The sequence below is a fragment of the Mastigoproctus giganteus genome, chromosome 6 (assembly GCF_048544385.1).
Source record: "Mastigoproctus giganteus isolate SK-2022 chromosome 6, ASM4854438v1, whole genome shotgun sequence".
NCBI lineage: Eukaryota > Metazoa > Arthropoda > Arachnida > Uropygi > Thelyphonidae > Mastigoproctus > Mastigoproctus giganteus.
Genome location: NC_143580.1, coordinates 5,782,128 through 5,796,096, shown reverse-complemented (window position 1 = coordinate 5,796,096; position 13,969 = coordinate 5,782,128).

The window sequence follows — 13,969 nt, the reverse complement described above, 5'->3', positions numbered from 1 at the left end:
AATGTTTTCTCTTAATTATCACATATATCTTTGATTGGACACTTTTCCTTTCCTCTGATATAACGAGACATTGTTTGTCTCATATATATATATATATATATATATATATATAGCGGAAAACAGGAATTTGATGTCATATGGACAGTCACTGAAGGTAAAATCCATGGTCAATATTTTGGATGATATCCACAACCGGATGTGACGAAACAGATACAATCTTACCTCTTTTCTGGGAAGTATTGCAGAAATAGCCTTGATCTTTGGAGATTTCCCAGAATTTCCTGTTGAGTTACGTTGCCCTACGACCCTGTTTACTTCTATCTTCCCAATGTTTCAGTAATTAGATAGTCTCAAACCAGTTTAACACATCCAAAAATGAAGAGACGTCGAAGGAACCAAAATGCCATATGAGCCACTATGGGACCGTGAACCACTACGTGATTAACCAAAGTCTGATCTTCTGGATTACTGGTCTGGATCATTACCTTAAGTTAATCATATTCCTATTGTCTGAATTATTGGGTTATTATACTTTGAGTTAATGGTGCAGCCTTCTACTTCTTTTCTGTCACTTGTGCGTCTCATTTTTTGCATTCGTCATCATCTTTACCAGTGAATTAAACCCAAGCATTCTGTTCTGGTGTGACACCAACATTGGCCACACTCTTGGACTGTGCAGCCGAACGACTGTTTTTAGGGAAGTGAAACAAAATTTCGGTTGCTTGTCCTCTTAAAGTTATCATTAAGGCGAACATATGACCCACAATTATCAATTTCCGGATGGATGGAGCCTTCATAACAAAACAAGGACGTAATTTGTAATAAATTGATTACTGATTGAGTATTGAGATCCAGTCTTAAGAGGATGGTAACAGCATATGAAAATTAGAGATAACGTAGAAACCTATAAGCACATGCTTTTGAAATAACCTTAGGGCGGTTACTTACCCCAATTCCTCCTCCTTAAACTATTCCTTGAATTTCCCGATTAAACTTCATCTTTGGAAGAGTACTGTGTCCAAAAAGAGTTCGTTTCAAGATTAACAGTTATTTCACTGCTACATATTTTATTGTTTTTCAGGTAACCCTTACTTTGCTACTTGGCATTCCCACTTTCTCAAATATCTCTTCCAAAGATTTGTTAATTGCATTATACATCACAGAAAAATTTCTTTGGTTGGTCAACAAACCACTTTTGTAATGTACATTACACTGCATGAAGAACCGTTCTGCACCTTACCGTTTTATCTCCAAGAAAACATGTGCTGGTTTTCCATCTGATGGAAAATGATAATTCTGGGAGTCTTATCAGAAGACTTTTACTTTTTCCATGACTATCTTAAGTCACAATTTTTTTCCTAACTATGGGAATGACCTGAGGCACGTTCCTTGCATGCCCCAAGACATTCCCATGCATCACTCTCTCGGTGACAGAACTCTCTTGAAAGATGTACTCGATCTCCAGCTCTAAACATCTGGTTCAATTGAAATTCATGTGCTGATCGATTAAAAATCTCATTAATCAAAGTTGGGTCTCAATTATAGTTTAATGGAGCAGCAGAGGACATTTCAGTACATTGAAGATGCTCTGGAATTTTATTTGGCATTGGCAAATAAAATTAGGAATCAAAGTTTGAAGCTGTTCATCGAAACTTTTCTGAGGAAAAACATAAAGATTTCTGTGGATGGATTGGATTTCTCAAAGAGTGGAAGATATTGATAACTCCGAAATATGATACAATTTTTTTACCAATTTTTTTACTGAAGTAATCTCAAAGATCTGTTTGTAAAACACGTTATGGCTATGTTCATCTACCAATAAAACGTTTTCATTTTCTCTTGATGCGTTTTTTGACAATCATTGAAAACCAAATTAACAGATATTTTTGTAAAAAGATATTTTATCTAAGAAGAATGAAACGATAGTTTCAAACTTAGTAAAGAAGTTTATAAGGACAATTTTCGAAGTTAGCAGGGTAACTTTGTAAGGTAAGTTTTAGAAATTAGCAAAGTAACCTATTAAACATAGTTAAGTTTGTAAGATAACTTGATAAGGTAAGTTTGCAAAGCAAATTTTGAAATTTAGTAAAGTAGGTTTGAAAGAACAACAACTAGTTGGTTTTCAGACCTACCAAAGATCCCAAAGATCAGCAAGGCCTCATGATTTTTGTCATGAGACTTCAGTGAAATCTTTGGAAAGTTCCAATATTGTGATTGAAATTATCTATGACTGGACGATAGAGTCGTGTTGTATGTGATAGTGTTTTCTGCTAACCATGACTTAGAGAAAATAAAAGAACATTTCCAAAGTTGTTAAAGAACATTCTGTTGAAATCCATGTGAATCCCATGAATATGTCGAGTTTTCAGGATGTCCAATCATTTCAGTTGAAGTAGACACAATGTTTCTTCTTCTTTACAAGGATTTTTTTTTCTTTGTGAAGAAGGGATTCTAAGGGTTTTTCCAAGTTTTATGCAATGACTTGTATTGATAACTAGTTTTATCTTCTCAAGGGAATTTCCAATATTTATTAACCTAAAAAATTTATAAGTCCCACAGAAGCTGCTTTCCATAAATTTGGAAAAATGCAACCATTCCTCTTCTAGGCTCAATATTGATTTGTTTGTTGGACTCAATATCTCTGCTTTGTGTCCACACGATTTCATTGATATCGAATCGAAGTCTCCATCCTTGTTAATAAAATCTATAATAAAATAAATTAATTGAACTCATTTATGCAGTGTCATAACGTACTGTAACATTTCCTGTAAACACAACATATTGTAAACACAAGGGTAGGGGAATCCATGATCAGCTTTCAGAGGAAACTGTGACATATGATAGCACGCTTCTTTGTCGATTCACCTGAGTGATCAGAAACGTTTAAAGTTCAGTGGAGGGGACGGAAATATCGTGACGAAATTTTTAATGTTTAATTGTAGATGAATTCGTGTCCTTGTTTGTTTTCTGTTTTCATTTATTCATTCTTGAAACGCAAAGGGAACTCCCTTTTAAGACCGACACCACACACCACAGGCACAGCTGTGTCGCTTCCTGTTTGAATATCGCACTTCCGATAGTGTGGTCTTATCTCAGAGATAACAACTGCTCATTATTCCCATAATTAGCGTGGATTCTTCGAAAAGAAGGCCTCTAGGTATATCTTTTCTCTCGGTTTCTCCGAAAGAAACCGAGAGAAAATTGGTAGTTATCAAAATGTCCTTTCCATCTCACTGGAATGCAACCCACCACGATGGATCATTCGAAAGGAACAGTTTACCAATTTTAAAATAGATGAAAAATCATTAAATGAATAAATGAAAAATTCTCCGATAATTTATTTTCCATTGAGACCGAAAATAAATGATTGAAGATTTCTTTTTGGCTACGGAAGGCTGTACCTACTAATATGGCCATTCAAATGAAACAGTGCCTCTTTAAAAAAAATAATAAATGATTGTCTCTACTAATTCGCAGAACTAAGGTAATCAGCCTTTATGAGAAGGAGGCGTTTTTTGGAAATGATACCAGATCTTTCTAATATTTGATGTGCAGTTGATTTTCAAACCCATTTTTTTGTATTCGTTTTGTGCTGAAGGTCAGTTAGACCTGCTTGGCCTTCGAATAACAAGAAAAGTGTGCTTTTATGGTGCTATTCGAAAGTAATTATTTGACCATGTTAATTGGGAGTCAGCGAATAATCATTTATGTTCATCTGGCTTCTTCATTCTCCAAGTTTTCTTGGATTAACAGAGATTATTGACCTTTAGAGAAATTCCCGAAGGTCATTGAGAGAAGTTTGCAAGTTTTGTTGATATCCATATTCTGTTAACGTTTAAGGTGAATAAAGGAATTCCTTGTATTACATTTATTTCTGATCATGTAGAAAACAGCCAAGGTCTCATGCTGATTCATACACACAAACCTGACTGAATTCAGACAGTCCCTTATACTTTCGCAGAAATCACCGAAGGAGAACAGCACCAAAAGAAAAGAAGAAGAAGAAGAAGAAAAAAAACGGGCGTTTTTATGTCCTTCTTCAAGGAGCAATCTCAAACGGGTTGTCATGTGTGGGTTAAACACTGCGGTGGCCACAAAATAAACTGGTATTGCTTATCGCCAATTACTTCAAAGTTTTTTTTCTCAGTTAGTAGTTTCTTTATGATTTAAAGAATTGAGTTATATAGACAGAGGTAGATAATTGTCTTAAGGAACTGTGCTAATAAATTGAGCCAGGCATAAGGGTACACTGTAAAATGAAAAATAAAATTCACACCCGGTAGAATTAGATCTATAGTTTAAATTATTCCGTGCCAGACGTCAAGCTCCATCATCAGTTCACGGTGTTTCCCGCACTTTTTTTCCATTCTTTAAAGACTCGAATAGTATTGGAATACTTAAATAAGTGCAGTCATCCTCTTCTCTCTAGCACCTTATGAACTGCAATTAAATATCTGTGGAAATCGGTGAGATCCTGTCCTTTTCCCATTTCCGATGTGCTGATTTGGGACACTAGTCGATTCACACAAGCCCAAATCTAAACTGTCCTAATAAAGTTACCAGGCAGAGCATGAGTTTCTCAGATAGTTCACTGCAACCAGTAGGTCCGATTCGTCATAAGTAATATTTAATAGTAAATCATAAAAATTTGGAGCTATCAAAATTGAAAGCGCACTGTAGGGCGCAATCAGAAAGATTGGTAATAAGACGACCAGGCAATGTTATAGGAAGTTAAGGAACCTGAATTATTGACCACTTGCCAAAATCATCGTGATTTCTTGTTTTACTAGAAGTTTTATTGTTATTTTAATCTGGAGGTTGTTTTTTAATGTTCCACATTCAGTGCAACTTAGTTAAATTTTGTTATAGTCAGCAGTATTTTTAGTTTTAATGTACGTAGGGTGCAATTGTTGATTTGTAATCGAGTAATTAGATTAATAATTGATTAAAACGAATGGAAAGAGATGCATATTGTTGAATTATTAACCATCGATCATGCTAAGTCGACCAAGCGCAAAATATTCCTTCTCGGTTGTTGCACCTGCTTGGACTATTTTAATTGGGAGTGAGTGAATGTGGTTTTGTCATCAGCAATAATTTCAAGAGTTCACGGTGAAATGGCCTCACCTGCTCAGCGTAGGACGTAAACCCATTTGGGATTACTTCCACTGGCGGCGATGCACTTCCTCCGCACTTAATTTCGATAATCCTCTTAAGGGAACAATACTATTCTCACCCAACATTTCTTAATCCCTCATGAAGGACGCTATTAGGGAGTTCCCACGAAAGCCCCTTCCTTTTCAGAGTCTTCTGTCCCCTCTTTTGCTTCCTGTGTTCACAGGAATATCTCCAGACAACTTTGAGATCACGTTCAAAGATACGATCCGAGACGACCCTTTCCGCCATCACCGAGTTCTGTGTGCTGCCACGTAATCCTCACGGATTTCCCCTTATTACTGATGCTTGAATATTGCCTGTTTTGTGGGATTACTTGTTGTTGTAGTGATTGTACAGTACCTATGTACTGTACAAACTCTAATTACTATAGGTGATAAAAGTGGTTTTTATTCATTCTTAGATTCTTTCCTAAGAATGAATGAATGAAAATTTAAGAAGCTACTTTTACTGAGACTTCAGCATATTATTGATGAAATATCCTCAAGATTTAAAAAAAGTAGTCTAATTTTTTTTAAAAATCTCACTATAAAATTTTTCATAATTCTATGAGATCTTCTAAGATCTAAACTTGATCTTAGAAGAACTGAGAGGGATGTCCTTATAATTTGTACAATCCACTTCTAGAATAGATCAATATCAGACAGGTACAGGTAATAGTATGAATGCCAGTTGTAAAGAGGAAGTGGTTTCAAGGCTAAAAAGACGGATCGGAAGTGCAAATGAATAGAGCTGTTCCAAGAAACATAAAGAAAATAATAAAGCAATGTCATTCAGAATGTTAATAAGCTGTAGATAATTGGATTTGAATATAAAGCGGGACTAACGAGCGGCAATAAATTCTTTAAAGGCAAGATCGTAAGACAGCACTGGAACGTCCCATTTTCAGTGGTGGGAGAACCTGTTTGGAGTAAGTACCGGGGAAACTAAGACCATAAGGTTGTCTATGGTCTGTTTGTCTGTTTGGTCATATAAAAACTGTTGACCTTTTTGGCATTGTCATTGAGAAGCGTATTCTTCATGAACAAGATGGGCACTTCTAGCACATTCTGTAGTAGTATTAATTATTGCAGGATTGGATTATTGCAGAGTATGTTCGTTTTAATTGGTTAACTTTTCACTGTGCTAAAAAAATAACAATTTAAGATAACTGTTTTCTCCAAAATGTATTAGGGCGCCTCGCCTCAGGGAAGTAATGGTAATTTCAGTGGCCACAGGGAAAGTAGGTGGCAGCATTGGTTAAAAGTAGGATGCAAAAGACATGCACAGTTGGTGATGGGTAGAGGGAGGAATGAACAAGAAAAGGACCTGGGTCCTCGATGGTAGTAGTGGGACGTAAGGGCCATCCCACTACTACCACCGGGCGTAGTGGTTTAAACTTCATCCAGTGATTGTTATAGATGAAACCAATTAATGCAGCTTTCTGTTTTGACATTCTGAACAATTCTGCCTTTTCTGAATTCTGGAAAGTTTTCGGAGTGGAGTTGTGTTTGTATCAGTAGGACAATGTCCATGTCACAAAGCACAGTTATGCGAGGAATTTTAATGACTTTTTTTCACAATGGGCTGACTTAGTTGGTCTCAAGCGAGGGTTTCATTGCGTTATCGCCACGGTTTTTCATCCAACAAAATCGGCCAGAGAAGCTAATAATAATGAAACTATAATAAATGCTTAAAAAGGTCGATTGCTAACCATTATATCTCCACAGAATTGTACATATTCAGCTTTTGATTGAATGCACATATTAGATCGTTCTAAAAGTTTCTGAAAAGAGTCAGCGAAGGCGTCCAAAGACATGATATCCAGTTTTTTCGTTTTTCTTTATGATCTCAACATCCTGAAATCTCTATCCTTTGGGAGCAGGTTTCACCTGAGGAAAGAGAAAGAATTCTACTGGTGGAATTCATCAGCAGATTAAGATGGATAGTTGATCTGTACAATGATGCCATGTTTCGTCAAAAATGTCTTCGAAACAAGTGCGGAATGGGCGGGGGCATTGTCGCTCAAAAGAATCAGTTGCCTTTCTCTCGAAATTCTGGCCTCTACCGGAAAATTCACTTCAGTAGTCTTTGAGGCACCTGAACGCAGCATTGACTCTCTCCTCATTCAGTTACAAATTCCCTGTGAATCACAACCTGTTTGTCAAAAAAAAAAAGACATCATCAGCATCGTCTTTAATCCCGAACTTCTGCAAATTAAAATTTTTGCTCCTTGGTGATGATTTTGAGGTCCACTGCATGCTCTGACGTTTCGTCCCTTGGTCGTTTTAAAACACCCAACGCTCATCTTCATTGAAACACAGTAGAGGAAATTAGAATTGTTTTGACAAGTCTCGATGATGTCACTCTTCGTTGCTTCACAAAATTTCTCTCTTTCCTTTTCCTTTCATCTTCCTGCAGAATTTAACGAATCATCTTCTAATTCATGTCCAACACATCAGTTATCATTCTGTAGGTCAAACGACTATATCTTACCACAGTTTCCGGAACTTTTGCAAATCTATCCTCATTAAGACAGGCTGATGGACACCTACTTCTTGGGTCAGGTTTTAACATTTCATACGTTTGTGTTCATATCCTAATTTAAAGCAAAACTTTATATTCATTTGTTGCCCTATTGCAAAATCATGACACGGAACTTTAATGCTTCTAACGAAACTGGTTGTTACTTGCATCCTATCAGCCTACTGGATAATAGCTGTTCCACCATCTCTTTGAGGAAGTTTGAACAAAAACAAGCCACCTACATTTATTTTAAAATTCATCGACCATGACCGCAACAGCACCAACCCGAGAAGTTTATTACCACACCTCGTATATATATTCACTTTGATCAAGCTTGCATGCGTTATACAGTTCGTATAACCCGTTGTACTTGTCTCGCTCCTGAGATTGTAAATAACACCCTTCTGGCATCTAGGACCACCAATGGTGTCCTGAGACAGATGTGCATTGTTGACTTTTGGAAGTGTTCTTTCATTTTGGCTCTCTTAGAATAAAAAATCTTCTTTATCATTCACGATATTCCCATCTCTAAAAATCAAAATCCGCTTTGAACTTTACCTACCTCTCCGCCTAGGCTATACTGACAAGTAATTTATTCCAATGATATCTAACGTGCTATATTTTAGTGGTTTTTATATTTTACTGTTTTAGCACTTATCTGTACTTGATTTTTAGAACTTAATTATTTTTGTTTTGTAAATAAACAATTTTAATTTTATCATAGGTTGGTTAGCTGAACTTGATTTGATTATAAAGATCACATTTTTTCCTATAGACCTTCCAGTACACTTTCCTTATATCTTAGGTTGCCCTATTGCAAAATCGTTCGTCACTGGCGTATCTTAATCATCTGTGAGGCTTGGAATTGTACTTCTGAGTATATATTCTTTTTCTTTTCTTTTTTTTCTTTGGTGTTTTCTTGGCCTCTGATGTTGTTGTGATCCCTCCCGTCTTGAAGGTTTTAAATGTCATGTTGGCATTCAAGGCCCTGTGTTTAATTTAGAGTCACTTCTTTTTTTTTTTTTTTTTAATGGTGTTGATTATAAGCTGTTTTCTTTGTCTGTTGGAATTCCCCGAGGAACTGCGTAGTCTTTATTGAGAAATAAAGCCTTATTAGTTCATTTTAGATCGGTAATTTTGTTTTTTTTTTTTCACTGAAGCAGTGTAATTTTTCGCTCAATTTTTTTCAGCTTGAAAAATCAAATTCAGTATCAGATTAAGAAATTTAATGATTATTTGGAGTTTCTTAACATATTAATCCTCTTCGGATTAGTATGTTTCTAAGTTCCTAAGCATTCTCTCTAATTCTCTGATAAGGAACCTTTTTACAGCAACGAGAGTATATGAGTTGGATTTGTCTAAGCTCTCGTACGGGAATATTACTCCACACGGTAATGAGAGTTCGGTCTCGTACCTAACTCTCTCCACCGTATGGAGTAAGATTTCCATTTGTAAAATATTTCCTTCTATTTTTAATGCCCGTACTAATGACTTTCTTATGACTCGATGGCAGTCTTCAGTTCATCATCATCAGTGATGGCCCATTGTCCCTCACAAAGTGCACCATCAAGTGACTTGTCACCAGTTTAAACTTTTTGAACTGTTTGGGCTGTGCTTTTGCTCACTACATCTTGTGCGAGTGTCACGGATATCTTTTGTTGAATCTGTTGAATTAACAGACGATTCAATAGATAATCGACATCTATAATGGTTTCCAGATATTTTTGTCAAAATACTCTGCCCAGTTAAAACATTATGACCATCCCCATGTTTATGAAATCGACCACTCCTCTCTACCAGAGGGCACACATTGTATTTACCGGCGAGAACCGGTAAATACAATACGTTCACCATGAATCAATGTGGCGTGGACACTGGCCATTCGCCTGGCGATTGCTGCTTCCACTATGCGTCCATCTTGGGAACCTTAACTCCAGCACTCTGCGAACAGCGTACAAGATTAGCAGTTTACGTAATACTGCCAAACCGGCATCCGATAATCCTCCCTTTCCGAAGTCTATCAGATCACGTCTCTTGCCCATGTCCATCAGGTACTTCGTATGGACCTCATACCACGAACTTGCAGTGTTGCCGATAGACGGAAAAGAGTAGAACGGCTGACCATGGACTTTAACTAAGGGGCGACCAGTGGAGTTTCCAAGACAGGGTCCAGCGAATTCTCTCCACCGTATGGACTAGCGCTCGGTAAAGGTACTCGTGCTCACAGCCACTCATCACCAAAAGACCCCTAAAGTTTGCATCTGAACGGTGTCAATGGGTCATTACGACCGGGAAAAAAGTTGCCCTTTCCGTTGAATTACTTTTCCTGCTATGTTGGCGAAATATTGAAGGTACAAACTGCGGAGCGGAACCATTCTGCTGTTCTGGTCCAACAGAAACAGACAGGTGGGACCAGCGTTTTGCTGGGAGGATGTTTTTTTGGGGGATTTCTTGGAGCCTTCATACAGCTAGACTTCACTCTTAGTGCTGAAATATATCTATCCATTATAGCTGATTGGGTACGTCCCTTCATGGTGGCTACCTTCCTTCTTTAATGGCACAGGTATGTCATCAGAATAAAGCTCCCTGTCACGTTACCGGTATTATTCGAGAGTGGTTCCCAGAACAAGAAACTGATTTCCAGGTGCTAAGTTGGCTGCTGAATTTGCCTGAAATAAATCCCACAGAACATCTTTGGGGTTATTGGATCGATAGTCCATTTTGGATCCTCCACAACGAACGTTCACACCTCTACGAGACGTAATCATGGTGGCTCAACAATCAGTCTAAAATAGCCAAATGATGAATTTTATGCAAATCCACCTACTGGAAGTGGGGTTATTACACAGACAGATCTAGTGAAGATAGGTGCCTTACACATACACTGTTCTACCATTAATATCCGGATACCCCTCCGTGGATGGGTAAACCTGTCCTATTCATGCACACTGTCCTATTCATAAATATGCACACTGGGCTTCGAACAGACAATTGCAAAAGTGGGCATGCGATATAACACGTTCAACAGAATTGATCACCTCAACAAATGCTAGACGCCGATTAATATGGTGTAAGGAGCGCGAATCCTAGACTGAAGAACAGTGGAAAACAGTCCTATGGACAAACGAGTCGAGGTTCGCACTCTACCATTCTGATGGCCGTTCCTGGGTGTGGCGAATGTCAAGGAATAGTTCCTTCCTGATTGTATTCACCCAACAATGAAGTTTAGTGGAGGGAGTGTCATGGTATGGGACGCCTTTCATGGTTTGGCTTGGGCCCATTAGTCATTATCGACAAAACCATTAATGCTGTGCAACACCGATATCTTCAAACCACGTGGAAGAACATATCACCTGACATTTATTAAAAAAAAAAAGCTGTTTGAGAGTATGCCTCGAGGATTGAAGGCCGTCATAAAAGCAAAAGGTTTCAGCACAAAATATTAAATGACACAATAAAAGCTGTGTTTTTGTCTAAAGGCAGGTATCCGGATATCCCCCAGAGGGTTCTGAGGCATTAAGAGTCCATGCCTCTGCCTCGCTGTGTTTGGGTGATACTGGGGGAAGAAGAGGAGGACATATTCATTCTTAGGTAGATGGAAAGGGCTTTGCCCTTTCCTGTTACACTGTTATTCAAATGTCGGCAGGTGCCAGCCGTTAGCACAGTTCTACGTGGTAGTAGTAGTCGAACGCTCTATGACCTCCATTACTAAGAAACAGAAATATGTGTTTACGGTTATCGTGACCTTCCTTGACATGTTTACGTATTTACCTTCTCTCTACAAAGGTACAATTTTTTTTGAAATTAAAGATTTGTACAGTGGGATGGAACGAACGCGTAATTAGGCGTAAACCCACCTTTCAGTAAATAAACCGGTCTTACGCCGAAGACAAAAAGAAAGTTAAAATCGCCTTTGTTATTTAGTTATCTTACGTATGAGCTACTTCCTTGAAATTATAGCAAACCGATTCGTGTTGATTTAAAGTGAACTTCGTGAACTGCATAATTTAATTTTTTGATGCTTAAGAACTTCCTCTGTGACACGAAACTGGATTTCCAGAAAAGATATCGAATGGCGAAATGCTACACATGAAGCACTCTCCTATATGGATGTGAATCCTGGGTCATGCGGAAATCAGGAAACTGAAAGCCTTCAAGATGTGGACACTCAAAATAATGGTCAAAATGCCGTGGATAGATCAGGTCACCAATGAGCGAGTACTTAAGAGGGCAAGGACCACAAGGACACTACTAACTACAATTACAAAGAGAAAGACTGACTACCTTGGGCATATTATAAGAGGCCCATTACATGACCTGCAGAGACTAATCCTGCACGGGAAGATTAAAGGCAAAAGAGCAAAAGGAAGACAAAGTGGCTTGATAATAGCAAAGAATGGACAGGGGAAGGGGTCTTACGACACAAGAAATATTTCACAAAGCAAGAGACAGAGTTAGCTGGAAGATGTTGGTCGCCAACATTCCAATTGAACACGGAACCTGAAGAAGAAGAAACTGGAGTAGTGTAAACAAGAGCCTTAATGTATCCCATAAGAAGGAATCCAATGGTAAGTTGGTAAGGGCGCAGACCATGATGTTGATCCACTTCTACCAACCTTTTGATCCACTTCTTACTTCGTCCTATGAAGGAGGGAGGGGTACTATAACTCGGAAGGTAAGCGCTTCTGGACTTGTCCTTCTGAACTTTTAAGGCACCTTTAGCATATTATGTGTAATGTGCCTATTGTCTTCACCATGTCCATCCAACTGAACTTCCAGTGTATGTATTTTTACTAAATTTTATATTTGGACCTTTTAGAAAGATTTGTTGAGCTGTTTTATTAAAATCTGACCAGAAAAAACCAGCAATTATTATTCTTTTTTTCATTAAATTTTATATTTGAGCCTTTTGGAAAGATTTGTACAGCCATTCTAAATTTCATTATCATCGGAGCAATAAAAATCCATCATTATTTTTTCTTTGTCCGTCTGCATGTAATAACTCCACTCTCAATGAATGGATTTTCATAAATTCTCTCCATGGCTGCTTCCACTGAATAGCATGTCTGCTAATCCTTCGAAATGCACAGTAATCTCTTTCTCATCCTGCAGATTCTCGCAACTAATAAATATGGAATACACTGTTAACTCAGTGGTTATAGAAAAATATGATCAACCAATGAAATGTAATTTCACTCTCTTACAAAGATTTGTCGAGCATGCCAAAATTTAATTTTAAAATAACACATAAGATATCCATATATCTCTAAGACATATGATAAAGCCTCTTGAAAAGCTAACTGAAAAATTTAAGCTATATGGTATCTGTGAGCCATTGCTTCCATGGTTACAAGGCTGTATTATGCAACGTTTCTTGAGCGTTATCACCATCCAAGTGAATTGGTAATTTTTTATCCTACCAAGTGAATTGGTACCTTTTTATCCCACCAAGTGGAATATCTCAAGGTTCTCTCCCCCTCTTAGTCCTCTGCTTTTCATAGCTCTCATTAATAATCTTCGTTCTTTGATCAACACCTCAGACGTTCAAATTGCTCTCTTCGCAGATGACCTCAATGTCTATTCAGCTGTTAAGGAGATAACCAATTCCCGCAGCTTTAATGCCCCTTCAATAAATTCTCTCCGTGGCTGCTTCCACTGAATAGCATGTCTGCTAATCCTTCGAAGTGTACAGTAATCTCTTTCTCATCCTGCAGATCCTCGGAACTAATAAATATAGAATACACTGTTAACTCAGTGGTTATAGAAAAATATGATCAAGTGAACGACTTGAGTTCTCTAGTAGTGCTAAACTTGCCCATGTCCTTAAAATCAATAGCGAGTATTCAAAAGACTGGAATTTATCAAATGGAACACATAAATTTAAAAACTATAGAAATGCTGTTATTTTATATAAAATCATTGTACTGGCACTCCTTGAATTCAGCTCATCCATCTGGGATCCCCATAACAAGAGTTTACTTAACAAAATAGAAGCAGTCCGAAAAAAATTTCGTCTGCTATCTCACGTTCTGTAACCCTCTATTTTACCATTCAGTATACTATGAATAGCTGTGCGATTACTTTCATCTAATACCTCTAAGCTCCAGAAGAATTATTGCTGATATCAACCTTATTGCCAAAGTAATCACTGGAACCTGCGAAGCAACTGATACCCTAAGCAAATTCAACTACAATGCAAGCTAATGTAGAATCAGCAAAAAAAAAAAAAAAAAGTGTTGGATATTATGTTTATTGCCATGCGCTGGTTGGAGGAATCTATGGGCGTTCC